Source organism: Ictidomys tridecemlineatus, chromosome 2 (genome assembly GCF_052094955.1).
Source record: "Ictidomys tridecemlineatus isolate mIctTri1 chromosome 2, mIctTri1.hap1, whole genome shotgun sequence".
NCBI classification, from domain to species: Eukaryota; Metazoa; Chordata; class Mammalia; order Rodentia; family Sciuridae; genus Ictidomys; species Ictidomys tridecemlineatus.
In genome coordinates, this window is record NC_135478.1 from 203,243,309 (window position 1) to 203,261,054 (window position 17,746).

The 17,746-nt window shown below is 37.5% G+C and overlaps 1 protein-coding gene across 2 annotated transcripts in view; it reads right to left on the reverse strand.

Moving 5' to 3' along the window:
* Window positions 1–17,746, reverse strand: part of Cdk14 (cyclin dependent kinase 14) — a 701,075-nt gene that overhangs the window by 443,587 nt on the left and 239,742 nt on the right. The gene's annotated exons all lie outside the window — the stretch shown is intronic.

The window sequence follows — 17,746 nt, forward strand, 5'->3', positions numbered from 1 at the left end:
AAAGGAATAAAATCTGTTTAAAACCAAGTCATACAGAAATAATTTTTAATTACATCTGACATTTTAAATCTTGAAAAAATATGCCACTGATCTAATATCCACTTTAAAAAATTAAAATAAAAAAAATTCTCATTAAATAATTTGACCCCTTTGCCCCACTTTGTATACCTAACAAATAAAGTAGGAAGCAGGACAATGGGCAAGTACTGGTAACAATATTGTTTATTCAACAATAATACTTAGGGTAATGAAAGGATAACCATTTAAAGAAAATCACCACAGAAATTAAAATACGTGCCTCTATGTAATGTAATTGACTTTCCTGTGGCCAATGTTTTAGTATTTGCCCTTTCAAGTTAATTCTGGTTAGTTCGTTCTAAAACCATTGTGTACATCCTCAAAGAACAGAAGACAAACCAGGGTAGGCCTCTAGCTGAGGAAGTTGCATCATACGTTTATTTAACCAATCCAGATTCACTGGTATAAAAGAGAATCCTATTCACGACAAAAATTTGTGCCTAACAGGGAATCTGAAATGCTTCAACATATCTAGAATCCTTTCTTATCCAGTACAATCATAAAAACAGTAGCATTCAAATGTTGGTTGAATCCTTTTTGTCATTCCTCAGTGGATACTAAGATAGAATATATTCCTAATTCCAAAAAGAAGTAGAACAGATTATTTAGCCAACATTTCTTTTCTTTTCTTCTAGAGGATGGCTCCTCCCTCTGCACCATCCACTGAAATCTAGGAGGGCCTTCACCCTGTCCAGGACCAGACAATGGATCCAACTTGAGCCAAGGGAAACTTCCCTATAATGTTCCCAACCAGGATTCAATTGTACCCCATCCCTTCACCTTTGATGCTGATAAAGCAAGAAGGTCAGCTGAGAAGCAGCCAGTTTCAGTGTCACTGGCCATATAGAGGAAGGGCTCAGCTGCAATCCTGAAGCCATGGAGATGAGGGAAGGACAGACAGCATGGATACCATGGAAGCCCTGGTCCTGAGCTCCTTACACTGACAGCTGCCTGGCTTTGTAACACAAGGTTGTCTATCCGTGTTTCTGTTCTGTCACTCTTATCCACCACCACTCCCGCCACCAAAATCTCAGGGTTTTTTCCTTTAGACACTTCAAGTTGATTTTTACTTCCTTATAACCAAGGATGCTAGTACAAATGGGAATACATGCACAAAAAGGGTGTGAAGCTACCATGAAGCAGTACTGTCAGAGCGAGAGCTAAATAATTCAATAAACCTTACTTTAAACTCTTAAGAAAGGGATATATAAGGTTGATGTTGATTTACACCATAAGTATGAAAGGTTTTAATAGCAGCCAAAGAATTTTACAAGACTATTTCACATACCTAACTATATATAATAATAATTTGTAAATCTGAACTAAATTGAATATCCTATATATTAAAATTTTGTTATTTATCTTCTAATTGATAAGAAAAACAATGGCATTAGCTATTAATCAGCTAGTTGCTCCTATAGAAAGCCTGAGTGCTTTGACCAGTTGAGTGGAACCAGCCATCCAAGTTGCTGTGGCAGCTCATACCACAATTTTAGATATAATGCCTAACACGAAACAAACTGACCTGACTTAAAGGTGCCATCTATAAATTGTTGGTGAATGTCAATATGGATAAGTAGCTAAGGAATATCACAGAAACTATGAAAGTAAAAGCAGTTTATTGCGCCAATCCTGGCCTTTTAATAAAGGCTTCTGGCCAGGAAGGAAAGAAGGTTATTAAAAATTAAAGAAATAATAGCAAGGGAAAAAGCCACAAAAATATGCTAGGGACTTGTGGAATATGTAAAGAAAGTGCTGAGGAGACATCATAAACCTGCTTTCTGTTTTTCACTCCTAAATGATTTCTTTCTGTGTTCTATTCATTTACCAGCCATTTGCTGAGCTTTGTATTAGGCACTATAGGGGGTATACAGATGAATGAGACACAACTGCAGCTCTCACTGATACTTATACAAATAAACATAATGCAGAAAATATTTCTCATAGAAAAGGTAACAGAAACTACCAGGAGAGTTCAGACTGAGGGAGGCCTCCAAACAACAGATCAAACAAAATTTCAGAGTTTTTCACATTAGGTAATCAAATTCTCCATAGGAGAGTCACAAAGTACTCACAAGGTAAAATGCTAGAGATGGGGGAGGGCACTGTATGGCCAAAGACTAAAAATGATCACTCATAGCACATTATCTATATCTGGATGTAATTTGATAATTTAACAAAGGGCCTTTGTGATTTTACAGGGGCTTGGCCCAGAAGAGTGAAACAAGTTCCGTAACTCAAACCCTCATGAACAATGGCTCTTTTCTCCCCTCTGGTGGAAGATCATTTGGATGGATTCCAGGGCCTCCAAGTACACTGCCTGCCCATATGGTTCAAAGATGTGTTTAATCCTAGTTGTCCTGGATGCAGACAATCAAACTTTCCTCCCAAATTCAATAAGGAAAATTTAGCTTTGGGAATTGTTGCAACAGCTGGTCCTAAGGAACTTGGAAAGCATCTTTACCTCTCTATTCTTCTCCCCGGCACCGATTCTTATTTAGAAAAATCAAGGTTTTACTTGTTACAATACAAAAGCTAAGTCAGTTGCTAAGTCAGTTGACTTCATTTTATCAATCCTCCCCCAAAGCACCTGGTTACCTCACTAGTCTTTGTTTCTCCTAGTCATTCAAAGAAGATTCAGCTCATATAAAACACAGAGCTGTTTCCTGAATGACCCCATCAAGTCCCTCCCATGGGCAAACACTAACCCTAGTACCGTAAGGACAGCTGACTTCCAGGAACTACAGCACAGTGTAGGTCCACCTTGGTTCAGGTAATTCCCCATCACACTCACCAAGGTTATTTAATTTAGAATTCTAAGGCACAAAACAGGCTTGATCAGAAGAAAAGAGACAAAATCAGAGATAAAACCTATAAACAGGTACACTGGAGCACTAGCTTTAACATAAAGTCAGAGACAGAACAGCTAGATGGATAACGTGAGTTCAATAGAACAAACGTGGGTTCTCAATCCAGGCCTTGGGCAAGATACCTTACTGATTGGAATGATAATAATGGTGCCTATACTTAAAAAGAGTGTAGTTGGGAGGTGTTCCAACAGCCTAGAACAACGCTCAGTAAAGCAAGAGTATTAGCATAATGCACACTGAGGAGTGACAGGCACTAAAGCTTCAGGCACCACAGATGCCCTGATTCCTGGGCTGGTACTTCTGCATGAGGTCTGGAACTGGTCTTGGTTCTCTAGGTTCAGATCAACCTGAGCACTTCCTTCTATATCAGCCTTAGGCTGCCAAGCCCATTTCCAGCCCCTCCTTAATTTCATCAGTTCCTATTGATTCTTCTCCAGTATCTGTGTTTCTATGCCATTACACTTTGGTTTGGCACCATTCCATGAAATTTAAGCAACTTTTTATGAGCTATAGGGATACCCCTCAGGCTTTCTTGATATTTCATTTGGCTAAAGGGGGAAAGGGCTATTTGTTGTTCAATATTAAGTTTTATGTTTCTCCTTTTCTCTCTCTTCCTCCTCCTCCTCTGCAGCGGCCACCAATGCTGCTGCTGCTACTCCTACTCCTACTCCTACTCCCTTCTTTTCTTCTTCTCCTCCTCTCTCTCTCCTTCCTCCTTTTTTTTTAGTATTATATTTCCCACTGTAACTACGAAGCTATAGCTTAAGAACAAATAAAAACTAAAAACCTATATTTGCATAATGAAACTGTAAAAATAAGGTTTATTGAACAGATTAGAAAGATGACAAGAGACTTTACAGCCATCAAAACACACAAGGGAAATTTACTGAATAGTAAATGCTAGGAAACGTGAAACTTATATTTACCAGCAGGACAATCAGCTACATGTATATAGTTGACTGCCAGTTTAAACTTTGAATAAGAAAAGATTTTTTTTAAAAAAAAGAACTTATCAAGAATCAATTTCATCAATATCAACCAAATAATTTTTCAAATAAACAGTTCTAAATTGGCAGGCACACATTTCCCCCCAAAAATTGAGAGTGTTTTAAGCTAATTGATGCCAATCAGAAAGAAGGACTCTGTCTTCTGAGAGAGTACTAAACAAAATGTTCTATCTGATAAAAGAAGGAATGAAATTATGAGACATCAGCTTTGAATACATACACAAATAACTGGCTTTCTTATTAAAAGCTGGTGAATCATCCATGATGCATAGATCTATGCAGAAGCAGAATCTACCCACGTGTTAATCCTCAATCACAAAACCCACAACTGTTCTGCCTGTCCTCTCATGTACAAAAGCATTTTACCTCTATGTGTAAGTAGCATAGGGTGCTACAACTGAGACACTGTATTTTAATAGCAGTAAGAAAATTTATAGGTAGAATTCATTATTGTACTATAATTTAATTAGCTTGAAATTAAAATGAGAATATAAACTCCAGTGAAAAGTAATTATTGGTAGAGCACTGTATAGAAGCACAAGTCCTTTTCTCAAAGATATTCCCCCTACTCTGAAAATGTAAGCTCTAATTACGTGGGCAACTAATTTTAGCTGAAACTAACCCTATTTATCAGATCAAACCTTAAGTACCATGTGTCAGCTAATTCTCCAGTATTTAAGTACTTTTTTTAAACAATTGGCATGCCCATGAAATAAATTTTTTTAAGTAGGAATAATTATTTGAAAAAGTGATTGATTCTTTCAACCCTATTTAGATATTTTTAAAGAATCAGAATACCATAACTTTCACCAACTTTTCTACAGACACAGAAGTATTCTCTGAAATTTTCAATTTGAAATTACATCTAGGTTTATAGGAAATCTCATATAGGGCTGCTCAGCCCCACATCAGTTCAAAACCAGCATCTAACATGCAAAACTGTTAAAGAAGAAAGCACGCTAAGACCTGACACCTTATCAAAAGACTCTAGGCACCACAGAAAATAGAACAGCTCTATCTCTTTCAATGACAATTTTCCCATGTACAGGGACTGTAAATATTAGAGTTAAGACTTTCATCAGACATGGTGTGTCATTCCTCACAAACTTAAATCTCCCTTGGTCCCTCAACCCCTCCCAGCTATAGCTCCACTTCTCTGTGATTTTCTTTATATCAAAATTCCTCAAAAGGATAAGCTGATCACAACTTCCTCTCCTTTCATTCAGTCTTCAACCCATTGTCATCAGGTTCCTATTGCTCTATTCACTAAGTGTCAGCAACAGATTCCACAGGGCCAATTCCAGTGGGCAATTCCCAAACCTTACCTGAACCTCTCAGCAGCACCTGACACAATTGATCAGCATTTCCTTCCTCAAACTCTTTCTTCACTGGAGTTCCAAACACCATACACCCCTAGTTACCCTCCTGCTTCACTGTTCACTGGTTCAGCCTCCTCAGGATCCTTTACTGGACCCTCCTCCTCTTTCCAGCCTCTTAAAACTGGCATGTCTCAGGACTAGGGCCTTGGACCTCTTTTCCTCTCTGTCTACACTCCCTTCAAAAGTGATCTGATCCCATTTCACTGCTGAAATACCATCAATATACAAAGAGTTCACCATTTTTATATCTCTAGGCTCAACCTTTCCTTTATCTTCAGACTTATACTACTGACACAACAACTTTTAGATATTGTTAGTCGGTTTTCCATCCTCTGATAAATATGTCAGATAATCAACTTACAGGAGAAAGGCTTTATGTTGGCTCACAGATTCAGAGGTTTCAGTACATAGTCTTTGGCCCTGTTGTTTGGGCCTGTGGAAGCACAGTACATAAGAGCAGGGAGCACATAGCAGAGGAGGCTGTTTACATCCAGGCAGTTGGGAAGCAAAGAGAAAGAAAGAGGCAGTTGCGGGGGTCTGAGTACCACTTTGAGGACATATCCCCAAAGATCTAACTTCCTTCCACTAGACCCCAGCTCCTACAGGTACCACCATTTCCCAACAGCACCACAAACTGGCCACCAGGCCTGTAGTATATGAGCCTTTGGGGGACACTTTAGATTCAAACAATAACAGGTTTCTAATAGGACCTCAAAGTTAACAAGACCAAAATCAAATTCCTGATTTCATAACCTCTCAAAGCCCTGTTTCTAATAATTCCTCCACCGCAAATTGGGCCTACCTTTAACGCACACAATTTCTCTAATAAAAAATTCAAGAATCCTTAAATGTGCTCATATCCTACATTATATCCACCAGCTCATTCTCTTGGCTGTGCTTGGAGAACTTATTCAAATCCAACCACCTCTTAGCATCTGTGTGTTCCATCCGAGTCTAAGCCACCATCATATCTCACCTATACCACCCTCAGTGGCCTCCTAACTGTCTTTGAACCATTACTATCCTATTCTTCCCCATCACAGGGTCTTCTCTACACAACAGCCAGAATCTAAAAGTATCAGTGTCCTGGCTCAAAATCCCAAACAGCTTCTGTGTTGGAATAACATACTATACCCTAACCATGTCCCCTTGCCCACTGCACACCAGCCACTATTATCTCCTACCTGTTTCTTAAGAACATTAGGCACAGTCAAGCATAGTGGCACATGCCTGTAATCCTAGGGGCTCAGGAGTCGGAGACAGGAGGATTGCAAGTTCAAACCCAGCCTCCGCAACTTAGTGAGATCCTGTCTCAAAATTAAAAAAAAAAAAAAAAAAAAAAAAAACAAGAAGGAGTGGGGATATAGCTTAGTGGCAAAGAGTTCCTGGGTTAAATCTCCAGTACCAAACAAACATTAAGCCCTCTTTACCTTCAGGCTGTTGTAACCTCTTCTAGAAACATTCTTCCACTAGATTTTACCAAGGCTTGCTCCCTCCTTTCTTTCAGAACTATACTCAAAAGTCATCTTCTCAGAATTGTCTTCCCTTATCACTTAGACACCTCCCCCATCTTTCTTGCTTCCCTTTCCTTGCTTTGGTTTATATTCCTTGTACTTGGCCTGAACAAATTATACATCTATTATCGGCCTCACCTCTACTTAAATAAAAGTTAGTGGACACATATTTGCCTCACTCTTAAAACTCTGGGCCAAGGACAGTGCCTAGAAATAGCAGATGCTCAATAAACATTTGTTGAATGAACACATGAAAGAGTCTCTACTCTTATCCATTGCTTACTGAAGTAGATAATAGTATGTGTTTCTTTGTTTATTGAGTTGATATCTATGGTGCAATACCAAAAGGAATCATTAAATATTTTTTCAAGTTATATAGTTATAGCCTCATAATGTCAGGTAGAAGATTTCTAGGTAGAAAGAGCTATATGGGCAAAACAGAAAGATAGGCAAAATTTTAAAAGACATTTGAGCGAATATTGGGAGTTCCCAATAGGAAAGCTGGGAAGATATTGGGGATAAGAAAGAAGAAAATAAGACAAAAGGCAACATGACTGGTCTTATGGGTGGGCCTGAGCTTTGAGTGACATCTTATAGGCAATAGGAAAACAACAGTCAGAATGTCATTTGGGGCAAACTATTCTGGGCACATAAGATCATATAAGCCATATAATCATATCTTCTTAGTTGAAAGGGCAACTAAACTACTCCAGAGAAGCACAAAGATAAGACATATAAGCAGATCAGTTTTAATTATTCTTTATACCCTTTATTCCCTTATCATTCATATCTAAAAGATATTCATAGTTTCTTGCTCACAAACCTTGAACTGATCAATTTTCCTTGTGAGATTATTTTCTTAGCATGCTCCATTTTAATTATTTTCAGCTTTTAATCAATTAGCTCTTCAAGAATACTTATATGACAATCTTTAATTAATACAGATTCCTGTGTATAAACAGTGAATCAGTTAACTTCCTTATTACATTAATTGTTAATATTGCTTTGGGTAGGGAAACATTCAACAAGGAAATTCAATTATAGTTATTTTAATTATTAAAAAATACTCATATCTGATTATTAAGATAAAATAGTGTAGAGTTTATCCAATGTAGACTTCAAATTAAAGTAAGAGTTCAGTTGGTTTAGACAAGAACCATTTTAGAAGTCTTACATTTTTATGATTAAAACAGTTGGTTTGATGTTGAAATTTAATGTAGCATGTACATGATCAGTTTACTGTTTCTTTTTTAATCAGACACCTTTTAATTAAAATCAAATGGGCATGCTTTACCCAGTTTAGTAAGCCATTCACCTTCACTCGTTGGCTTCCTCTGCATCTTTACTCTTTAGAATGCCATCACAACATTCCTTACCTTAGAGCTCACTCTCTACATCTCACTTGGCAGTTGCTCCATCTCTGAGTGCTTCACAGGAACATACTGAGCACCCACTACACATTGTGGCATGGTGCCTAACCCACAAGGGCATAAAGATAAAGGATGATATCCTTCCCTGCTTCCACCACCCAACCTTTCGTCCTTTCTAGCTCTTGGGAATTCACAGCAGATGCCCTATCCCTCTAACTTACATGACCTACATATGTATGTTTTTATATTCTCACCAAAATGACTTAATTCCAATGGCATATCTGTTGTCCCTCAGTGATCTTTCCTACATTAGCCTCTTGACACTCTAGATCTGTTTTTAAAAGAAGCAAAACAATTCGGGATAGAAACAGTGTATAATGTCAGCCATCTTAAACAAATTCTCTCTGTTCAGTTAGCAAGTTTATGACAAATACCAAATAAGAGATGATCTAAAGAATAAACATTACAAAGAATAAACAAAAAAGCGACTAGGTGGACATTGTGTCACTGGACTTCACAAGTACTGAGTCCACGGAGTTGATTCTAGGGACAAAGCAACTACATAGCACACTTCCTTTAGCACAAACTTGTCCAATTTCTGTCCTGCTTATCCACATGTCTGAATGAACCTTTCCTATAAGTTCCAAACACCACCACCATAGATGTACTATGTGACGGGGACAGCCATAAGGACAGGTATCTGCATAAGTTATTCATTATAAAGACAAGTCATAGAACAATAGGGACACCACCCAAAAAACCTCTGTCCCAGTGGGAATACCTACCTGGTAGGTGCTGCCTTGGCACACTGCCTCCAAATCTGTGTTGGCATCACACACCAGGGTCTACTCCAGGTCAAGACCCCCCCACATGCACACTTATGTAACCTAAACAACTTCTGTTCAATAAATATTTAAGTAGGAAGAAGTACAGATGTTTTAAATTTTAAAAACGACCTTTAGCCACCAAGCTTAGTATTTACATTCCACAGAAGTAGTCACATTTTAAATATCTTCGGGAAGAATACACACAGAACAACCATTTTAAAATGGAAAAAAAGCAAATATGTACAAAATCTGAAATACTCCCTATAAGAGCATGAAAAAGGAAACTGGTTTTTCATACACAGGCTAAAAGTACTCTTCCTTCATTTATGTGCTCAACATTTTTATGCACCTTTTCCTAGCACACCCTACAAGTACGGAACCCTGCTGGCAGAATGCTTTTCTCTGGGGAGAATTTTTTCTAACTTGATAGAAGTGTCCTGAATTTAAAGCAGTTTTTCTTTGTCATCAGAACAGTGCAATGACCTCTATGTAAAATATAATGAAAAAGGCAAGTCGACGCTCTAAGGTGGAAAATGAAACCTGGGTTTGCGTCTGCAAAGATACCCAATCTGTAGGTTTATATTTCTTTCACACAACTGAAACAAAGAAAATATAAATAATCCTATGCATGGCGGAACCTGCTGACAATGATCTCTCCCACAGGAGACCTGGATACCACTGGGAAACAGATTCTGATTGTCAGCCTTCTTCCCATATTTCCCATATTGTCAAAAACGATATATAGAAACCCTGGTGGAGTCAAAATATGATGAAAATACCAAGGACCCAGACCCAATCACCATTACAGTCCAATAAAATTTCCAGCCCACAGCAAATGTGAAACTTATTTAAATGGAAAAGCCATCAGATTCAGAAAGAACAAATCCAGTCAAGTTTGTTAAATGCAGGCAGTGTTTCCACAAACATTACAGGCTTGACCAAAGAGCTATATGATCATGGGTCATGGTCCTGAGATCATTACCTCCTTTTCATAAAACTGGCCAGTGCAGCAGTAATGGCTGCCCAGTGTTCAACTTCGTGATCTAGGGTGTGGCAAGAAAACTTAACTCCTAGTCCCTTCCTCCAAGACTAAGAAGGGTGCCTATAAGAACTGAGAAAAACCACCTGGGGTTGAACTTAAAAGAGAAAATCTCTTCCTGCAACTAAGAGAAGGAGCATCTATGAGCTTCAATTCCACACCAAATAAATTAGGCCTTATCCTGAAGGCTATGAGGAACAGTGAAAGTCATTCAGCAGTGAGGAGCACAAACCTGCCTGAGGTCCAGAGAGAGAGATCCCCAACAGGAATGAGGATAGATTTTCAGATATGTAAAATGAGTCCTGTTGGACATTCCTGTAGCAATATAGGCAAAAAAATTGAAAAAAAAAATGAAGTAACAGAAGTAGAAAATAAATTTGAGACATAATTGGCACATGAAATCAACTCAATGAGGATGTTTAAAAAGAGGGAGGTGCTAATGATGTGACAATGACTCCAACAAATCCTACTCTCAATAAAATGTAATGGCTGTTTCAGTGTGCCAGCCTCTGCACTAAGTGCTTGTTCATGTTATTAGACTACTCAAGGGTCTTAGATGGTCACTTCATGAAGGGAAGGGAGGGGAGGACAGCAAGGAAGATGATCAGAAGAGGGCTGAGGAAAGCGCCATCCAAGGACATAAACAGAACTTATCCCACTGTGTGGTACAGCACTGTTATTCTACCCACTTAACATGTGAGAAAGATAAAGTGTGCATGGTGGCGTTGGAATCCAAACCTGTATCTGCCAATAACATAGCCTGCAGGCCAGATTGCTCTCTGTGCTCTGCAAGATTCTGAATCCATGGGTGACCAGAAAGCAATATTTAAGTAGCTAAATCTAATTATAAGACACTGGAATTCTATACTACTCTTCATCTTCTGGCTTCTGTGCGTAGTCTGATGTCATGATCTTTCACAATCTCATTACTCCTTCCTCTGCATTTGAAGAGCGCTTCAGACACGTTGAGGATATTCTGTTTCCCAGCAGAACTCCATGGATTGGCAGCTGTGGTGGCCCTGGGATTAAACTGTTCTTCATCCAGCACACCCTTACCTTCTAATAAAAGAATCAGATCATCTGCACCCCTTCATTGCCTAGGAGGCTTTTCATTTTTCCTCAAGTTAATCATTTGGTGTCCAGGTAACTGGTGTTTTTCTGCCCAAATAGGAGAAGAGCTCAAGCAGCAAGCTGGCTAGCAAAGTCTAATGCCTATGTGCACACACCAGGCCCTCACAAACAAAAAATGTGGACGCTCCAAGCTGAAGCCTGCAGATTTATTTTATGACCTCTGAAATGTGCTAATTCATCTTCTCCCAGTCATGTAATGTGGATGGTTACAGAAAGAAGAGGAAGTATAAGGATTGGGTCAATAATAAACATCTTTGAGGCACTAGAGATGCTACCCCTTATTGCCCTTTGTGTGGCTCTTTGATTATAAAGGGATAAAAAAAATCTCCCAGGTTACTACAAAACTATCCTGTCCAGATGCCTAAAGGGCCTCAACAATGTGAGCGGGCTTCTGGTCTCCACTGGATGCTGGCTGAAAAGAACTGCTGAGTTGATGTGCTGTCCACCTCTACCCGCTGAGATAGTTCAGAGGCAGATTCATGATTTATTTATTAGAAGCATTTCATGTAAAGTTTGGTAAAGTCCTAATTTTGCCATTTTTATTATATTAGTACTAAGACAGTCAACAGTTCATTCTTAATAGAGACGTCTGCTTTATTTAGAATCATATTCTGCAAGTCCTTTAATGTCTATCATGGTGGAGATAAAAGCTAAAGGCACTTTAACAGCTTTATGTTGACACAAAGTCATCATTACTATTTCAAGTCACAGTAGTATATAGATCATGGACTCTGGGACCAGACAGCCTGGGTTCACATTATGATTCTTCTGCTTACCAGGTGTCTGACTCCTGGCAAGTTCCTTCATCCCTCTGAGACCTACTTGCCAGAAAATGGGAATAATGATGGTACCAATTTCTAGGACTGACTGGAGAATTATGTGTACATATATATGATAAAGTAAAAATAACATTGGCTAAATACACTTCGTCACTGCATTAAGGAGATGGAAAAACTCAGAAAGGAAAAATTCAGATGGGAAAGCTCAGAATCTAATTAATATAAAAGTCTTATACACATGTCAGTATAAGAAATGTTACAAATATATATTATATAACAAAAATATAAGAAATACTGCAGAGAGGAAAGTATGCTTTTATATAAATGCATTTTCCTTGGTGAGGAGAAATAGATAAAAATTGCTAAATTTATATAATATACAGGAAACAGATAAGAGAAAATGTTGGTCTTTCCTTGATAAGATACTAAACAGATAATCCTAGTATTTTAGCAAACACAAATATAAAATGGTTCTTTATATTCTTCCTTGTCTAGCTAAATTTGTTTGTTACAGGACTACTAAAGATTAAAGATTATCCTTGATAATCAATAAATAATAATCCCTTACCTTCATGGGGTTGTTCTATCAGATGGAAAAATACATACAGATAAAACATTAAAACCATAAAATTTGAATTCTTTTTATTTTTAAATTTATTTTCAGTAATAAAACCTATTTTAAAAGAAGGGTAGCACAGCTGTTTTTCAAGTTGCCCTCTTCTCTATGTAGTCATAAAACAGTGAAAGAATGGCAGTAACAGAAAAAAAAAATGTGTCGGGGGGGGGGGGGTTGAACTCAAGGGCACTCAACCAGGGTCTCACTGAGTTGCTTAGTGCCTTGCTTTTTTACTGAGGCTGGATTTGAACTCACGATCCTCCTGCCTCAGCCTCCCTAGCCACTGGGATTCTAGGCTTTCCTGGCAAATTCTATTAATTCTTTTGGAGTATTTTTTTCTTTCCTTTTATGAGGATAATTATCTGGGTAGAAGAGACAGTGATTTATATTTCATAAATCTAAAACTGCAAAGATTGTCTTCAAATACATTAAATTCTACTCACTATATTAAGGTTTCACTGAACTTTCAATTCTGTTTCACTGTATATTGCAGGTCCATACTTAAAAACAAAACCATTCTTCAAAATCAGTATTTTTAAACATTTTTATATCTAGCCTTGTTTCAGAAATGATTTCAAGGCAGACTGTGAGTCACTTACAATACAGCAAGTTAAAATAAAAGTCCCTATAGCTAGGTAGGACATCAAGTTAAACATGGCATATTTACCACTCAGACCTTTTATCTCTTTCCCTCTCAAAATACATGCCTCTTAAGGAATAAAAAAGATGTAAACTCATTAGGATAAAGAAAAAAAATATTTCAACAATGCCAGAGAAGCAAGTACTGGTTTGATAAAGCACAGGAAGTTGCTGGTAAAGTTCCTACAGGGGTACACCAATGAGATATGAACCAATTCATGCACAAAACCCAAACAGGGCTGATAAACCCAAGGGAGGGGGAGAGGATCAGAACTGAAATCAGGAGTTCAGTGAGTACGCATCAACTTAAACTCTGAAGTTCCCATCCTACCAATGTACCCATGATATTCTTCTCTGAAAAAACAGGCTTCTGGACACTTGAAGGTTGACAATAACCATGAAGGGAAAGTTGACTCAAGATTGGAACTCAATTCAGAGGGAGTAAGTACTGAACAACACTAGGACCCTCAGATCTACTGCCCTGATCTGCTTCCACATATAGGACTCAATTTCCCCAACCAAGAGTATTCTTTGAAAAAAATAAATAATAATTTTAATCCTATGAAAGAAGTCCTCACAGGGGCTGGGATTGTGGCTCAGTGGTAGAGTGCTCGCCTAGCACATGTGAGGCCTTGGGTTTGATCCTCAGCACCACATAAAAGTAAATAAATAAAATAAAGATATGGTGTCCAGTTACAACTAAAAAATTTTAAAAAATAATAAAAAAAGAAAGAAGTCCTCACATACATCCTGACATCTGTAACTCCCCTGACAGAGCAGCTTCCCTGCCCCTTTATAACCATTTATCTAAGCAACCTGCTAATAACCCTTATTCATGAACAGAGGTACCACTCACCACATTGGACTCAAGCTAAACACTGGACAGCAAATGAGAAACATTCAGTTACAAACGGACTCCAACATATAAAGAATACTTCTGTGTAATATCTATGTTATATCTAGACCTCCCACATGAATAAAGGAGGTCTAGATATAACATAGACATTACACAGAAGTATTCTTTAAAAGTAAAGGATAACACAAATTTTTTAAAACTATATTTAATAATTTAAGTACAGTCAAAACAAATAGAACCCTCTAATGTAATATCTTCAGAGATAATATCACATATATAAAATAAGAACAGAATGCTAATAAAAGAAGTCATCATTAACCAAGAAAGATGATTGCTGATATTAAAAATACAATAAAAAATTTAAATCAAGGAGTTAGAAAAAAAAGTCAAAGAAATCTTTTAGAAATCAGAAACAAAACACTAATGAATAAAAAATGCAAATGAATATCTGAGAATCTTAGAATACTATTGCAATAACTTAGGGGATCCAAAACCTAGTTAAAATTAGGAAAACTGAAGCAATAATTAACAAAGTAATAAAATCAAGAGGTTTCCAGAATCAAATAAGTTTCTAGATTCATCCCAGAATTAAGTCACCACTTTTTATATTTGAAGAGTCCTAAAAATGCTCAGTCTAACTGATGAAAAAAGGGACAAATTATGAAATTTGACCATACCTAAAATAATAATATAAAAAGATTCCAAGAGCTTCCAAAGGAAAAAAAGTTAAAACACATGAACACACATTTAGTTAGCAATTAAAGTGGCAAAGACCTCCTGAAAGTAAAAATGGGATACAGATGACAAAGGAGAATAATGATTTCAAAATTCTGTGTGTGGGGATGAGTCAGGGAGGGAAATATATATATATATATATATATATATATATATATATATATAGAGAGAGAGAGAGAGAGAGAGAGAGAGAGAGAGAGAGGGAACTTTATTTTTTTTAAAGAGAGAGAGAGAGAATTTTAATATTTATTTTTTAGTTTTCGGTGGACACAACATCTTTGTTTGTATGTAGTGCTGAGGATCGAACCCGGGCCACATGCATGCCAGGCAAGCCCGCTACTGCTTGAGCCACATCCCCAGCCCAAGACAGAGAACTTTATACCCAGCCCAACCTTTCAATCCAATGTCAAAATAGAAATAAAGGCAGTAGTACCACAATGAAAGAGACAAAAACAGCCTCCTATATTCCTTTTCTTATGAAATATGTTAGTCAAGAACAACTTAGAAGAAGAAAAGTTTATTTTGGCTCACAGTCTCAGAGGTTCAGTCCATGGTAGACTGACTCCATTGTTCTGGGCTGAGATGAGGCAGAGCCTCATGGTACAAGGGCATGGTGGAGGAGTGCTATTCGGCTCATGGAGGCCAAGAATCAGAGAAATAGAGAAAGAACCAGGCACCAAGAAGACCCCAAAGGCACATCCCCACTGATCTACTTCCTCCAGCTCCACCCAATCTGCCTATAATTAACACCCAGTTACTGCATTTAAACTAGGATTGGCTGATTTAAGTTACAGCTCCTGTAACTAATCATTTCACCTCTGAGCATTCCTGCTTTGTGTCACATGAGCTTATGGGGCAAGACCTCATATCTAAACCATACAGGAAGCTACTGACTTACACGCTCTTTCAAACAATAAAGTAGAAGGCGTAAAATCCTGATTTGGGCAATCCAATATGACAGAGCACTGAAGGATGTTTGGAAATCATGAAGGGTCTTCAGGCCTAATATAAAAACCAGTTGTCCTGCAGTTAGAAAAGCAGGAGCTGTGGAACACAGGCACCTAAGTGCATTTAATCACATGAATGATTTTGTGGAGGAGGGAATAGAAAGTTAGGATGTAAAAAAGTGAGTAAATAAGAAACAAGTGTTAATTACTAACTTAAGATGAAAGAAAACATTATGCAAGAAAGGGAGCATATCATAATATACTTGTTGGTTCTTAAGGAGTACGAGTATATAATGCATCAAAGCAGAAGCTGTACAAAAGTAATGTATAAAAATTTGGGCTGGGATTGTGGTTCAGTGGTAGTGCGCTTGCCTAGCATGCACTGGGTTTGATCCTCAGCACCACATGGAAATAAAATAAAGGTATTGAGTCCATCTAAAACTAAAATAAATAAATAAATATTTTTTAAAAAGAATGTGGTTACATGTGTTGTTACTTAGATACTGCAACATAAAGCTTTAACATTAAAAAACTTGATAGACCCTATAAGACTAATTTCTCTGAATTGGCTTATAAATTATAGGTAATCCTTAAATTAATGTTTAAAAAGTAAGTCCAAAACTTTGAGGCAATTGTGGCATCATTTTGAATAAATATGTAGCCATCCAATGTAGATGATACTGGAAAAAATAAGTCTTTGAGAAATAGTATGTAACAGAATGTCTGGGGGTACTTATCCAAAAACCAAACCAACAAAATGAAAAATATATCCTTGGCTTACAAAAGTAGTATTAAACCAATCAATTAAAAAAAAGGAAAGCCATAAAAATAGGTTTGCAAATATTTGCAATAAAGTGTATCTTGAAAACAATTCCAAGGGGTTGGGGTTGTAGCTCAGTGCAGTGGTAGAGTGCTTGCCTAGCATATGTGAGGCACTGGATTCCATTCTTAGCATCACATATAAATAAATAAATAAATAAATAACATAAAGGTTCATCAACATCTAAAATTTTTTTTAATTTCCAAATGTAAAATGCATAGATTTCTCTGACTGAAGCACATCATATTTCGTTTTCCTTTATTTTGAATCCCTTTAAGTACAACACACATGTGATATGAGACTATATGTAGAAACTTAAATTCATCTGAAACAAAACTGCTAATTTACACCACAAGAATCCCAAAATCAACTCATCCCACAATCTTTTCAAACACCACTTATGGTAATTATAACCTTCAAGTTACTCGGGTCCAAAGCCATGATGACTCTAATTTGATGTCCTATTTATTAGCAAATCTTGTTGGTTCTGCCTTCAAAATAAATGAAGAATCCATCCATTTCTCAGTCTCTTCAGGTGAGCCACCCTAATAAGACAGCAATGATCCACCACCATCTTGGAAATAACTGCAGGGGCCTCTCAAAAACGTTTCTTGCTACTCCTGACTTTACTCAGTATAACTGATAGTGATCTGATTTAAGTAGTAGCCAAGTCACAAGTCACTCCACTCTCCTCAAACAATGGTTCCTCATCTCAGTCAGAGTAAAAGCCAACTTTTTTTTTTTTTTTTTTGTCATACTGGGGATAGAATTCAGTATCATGCATGGTAGGCTAGTGTTCTCTACCACCAAACTACATCCCCACCCCTTTGCCCAACGATCTTCACCTTATTTTGAGACAAGAGTCTAAAACTTGTGATCCTCCTGCCTCAGCCTCCCAAGTAGCTGGGATTGCAGGCATGTACAATGGTGCAAAAAAGCCAATTTTATAACAGACTGTAAGTCCCTAGTGATTTACATTTCTGATCTCATTCCTATTACTCTCCACCCTACCTTTCCCTCTACCTGAAACATCATTTTCACATGCATGCACATGCTCCCCTCCCTAACCCTCCCCCTTGGCCTATGCTTGAAAGTAACCTTCTCCTGTGAAGTCTTGCCCATTTAAAATCATCTACTTT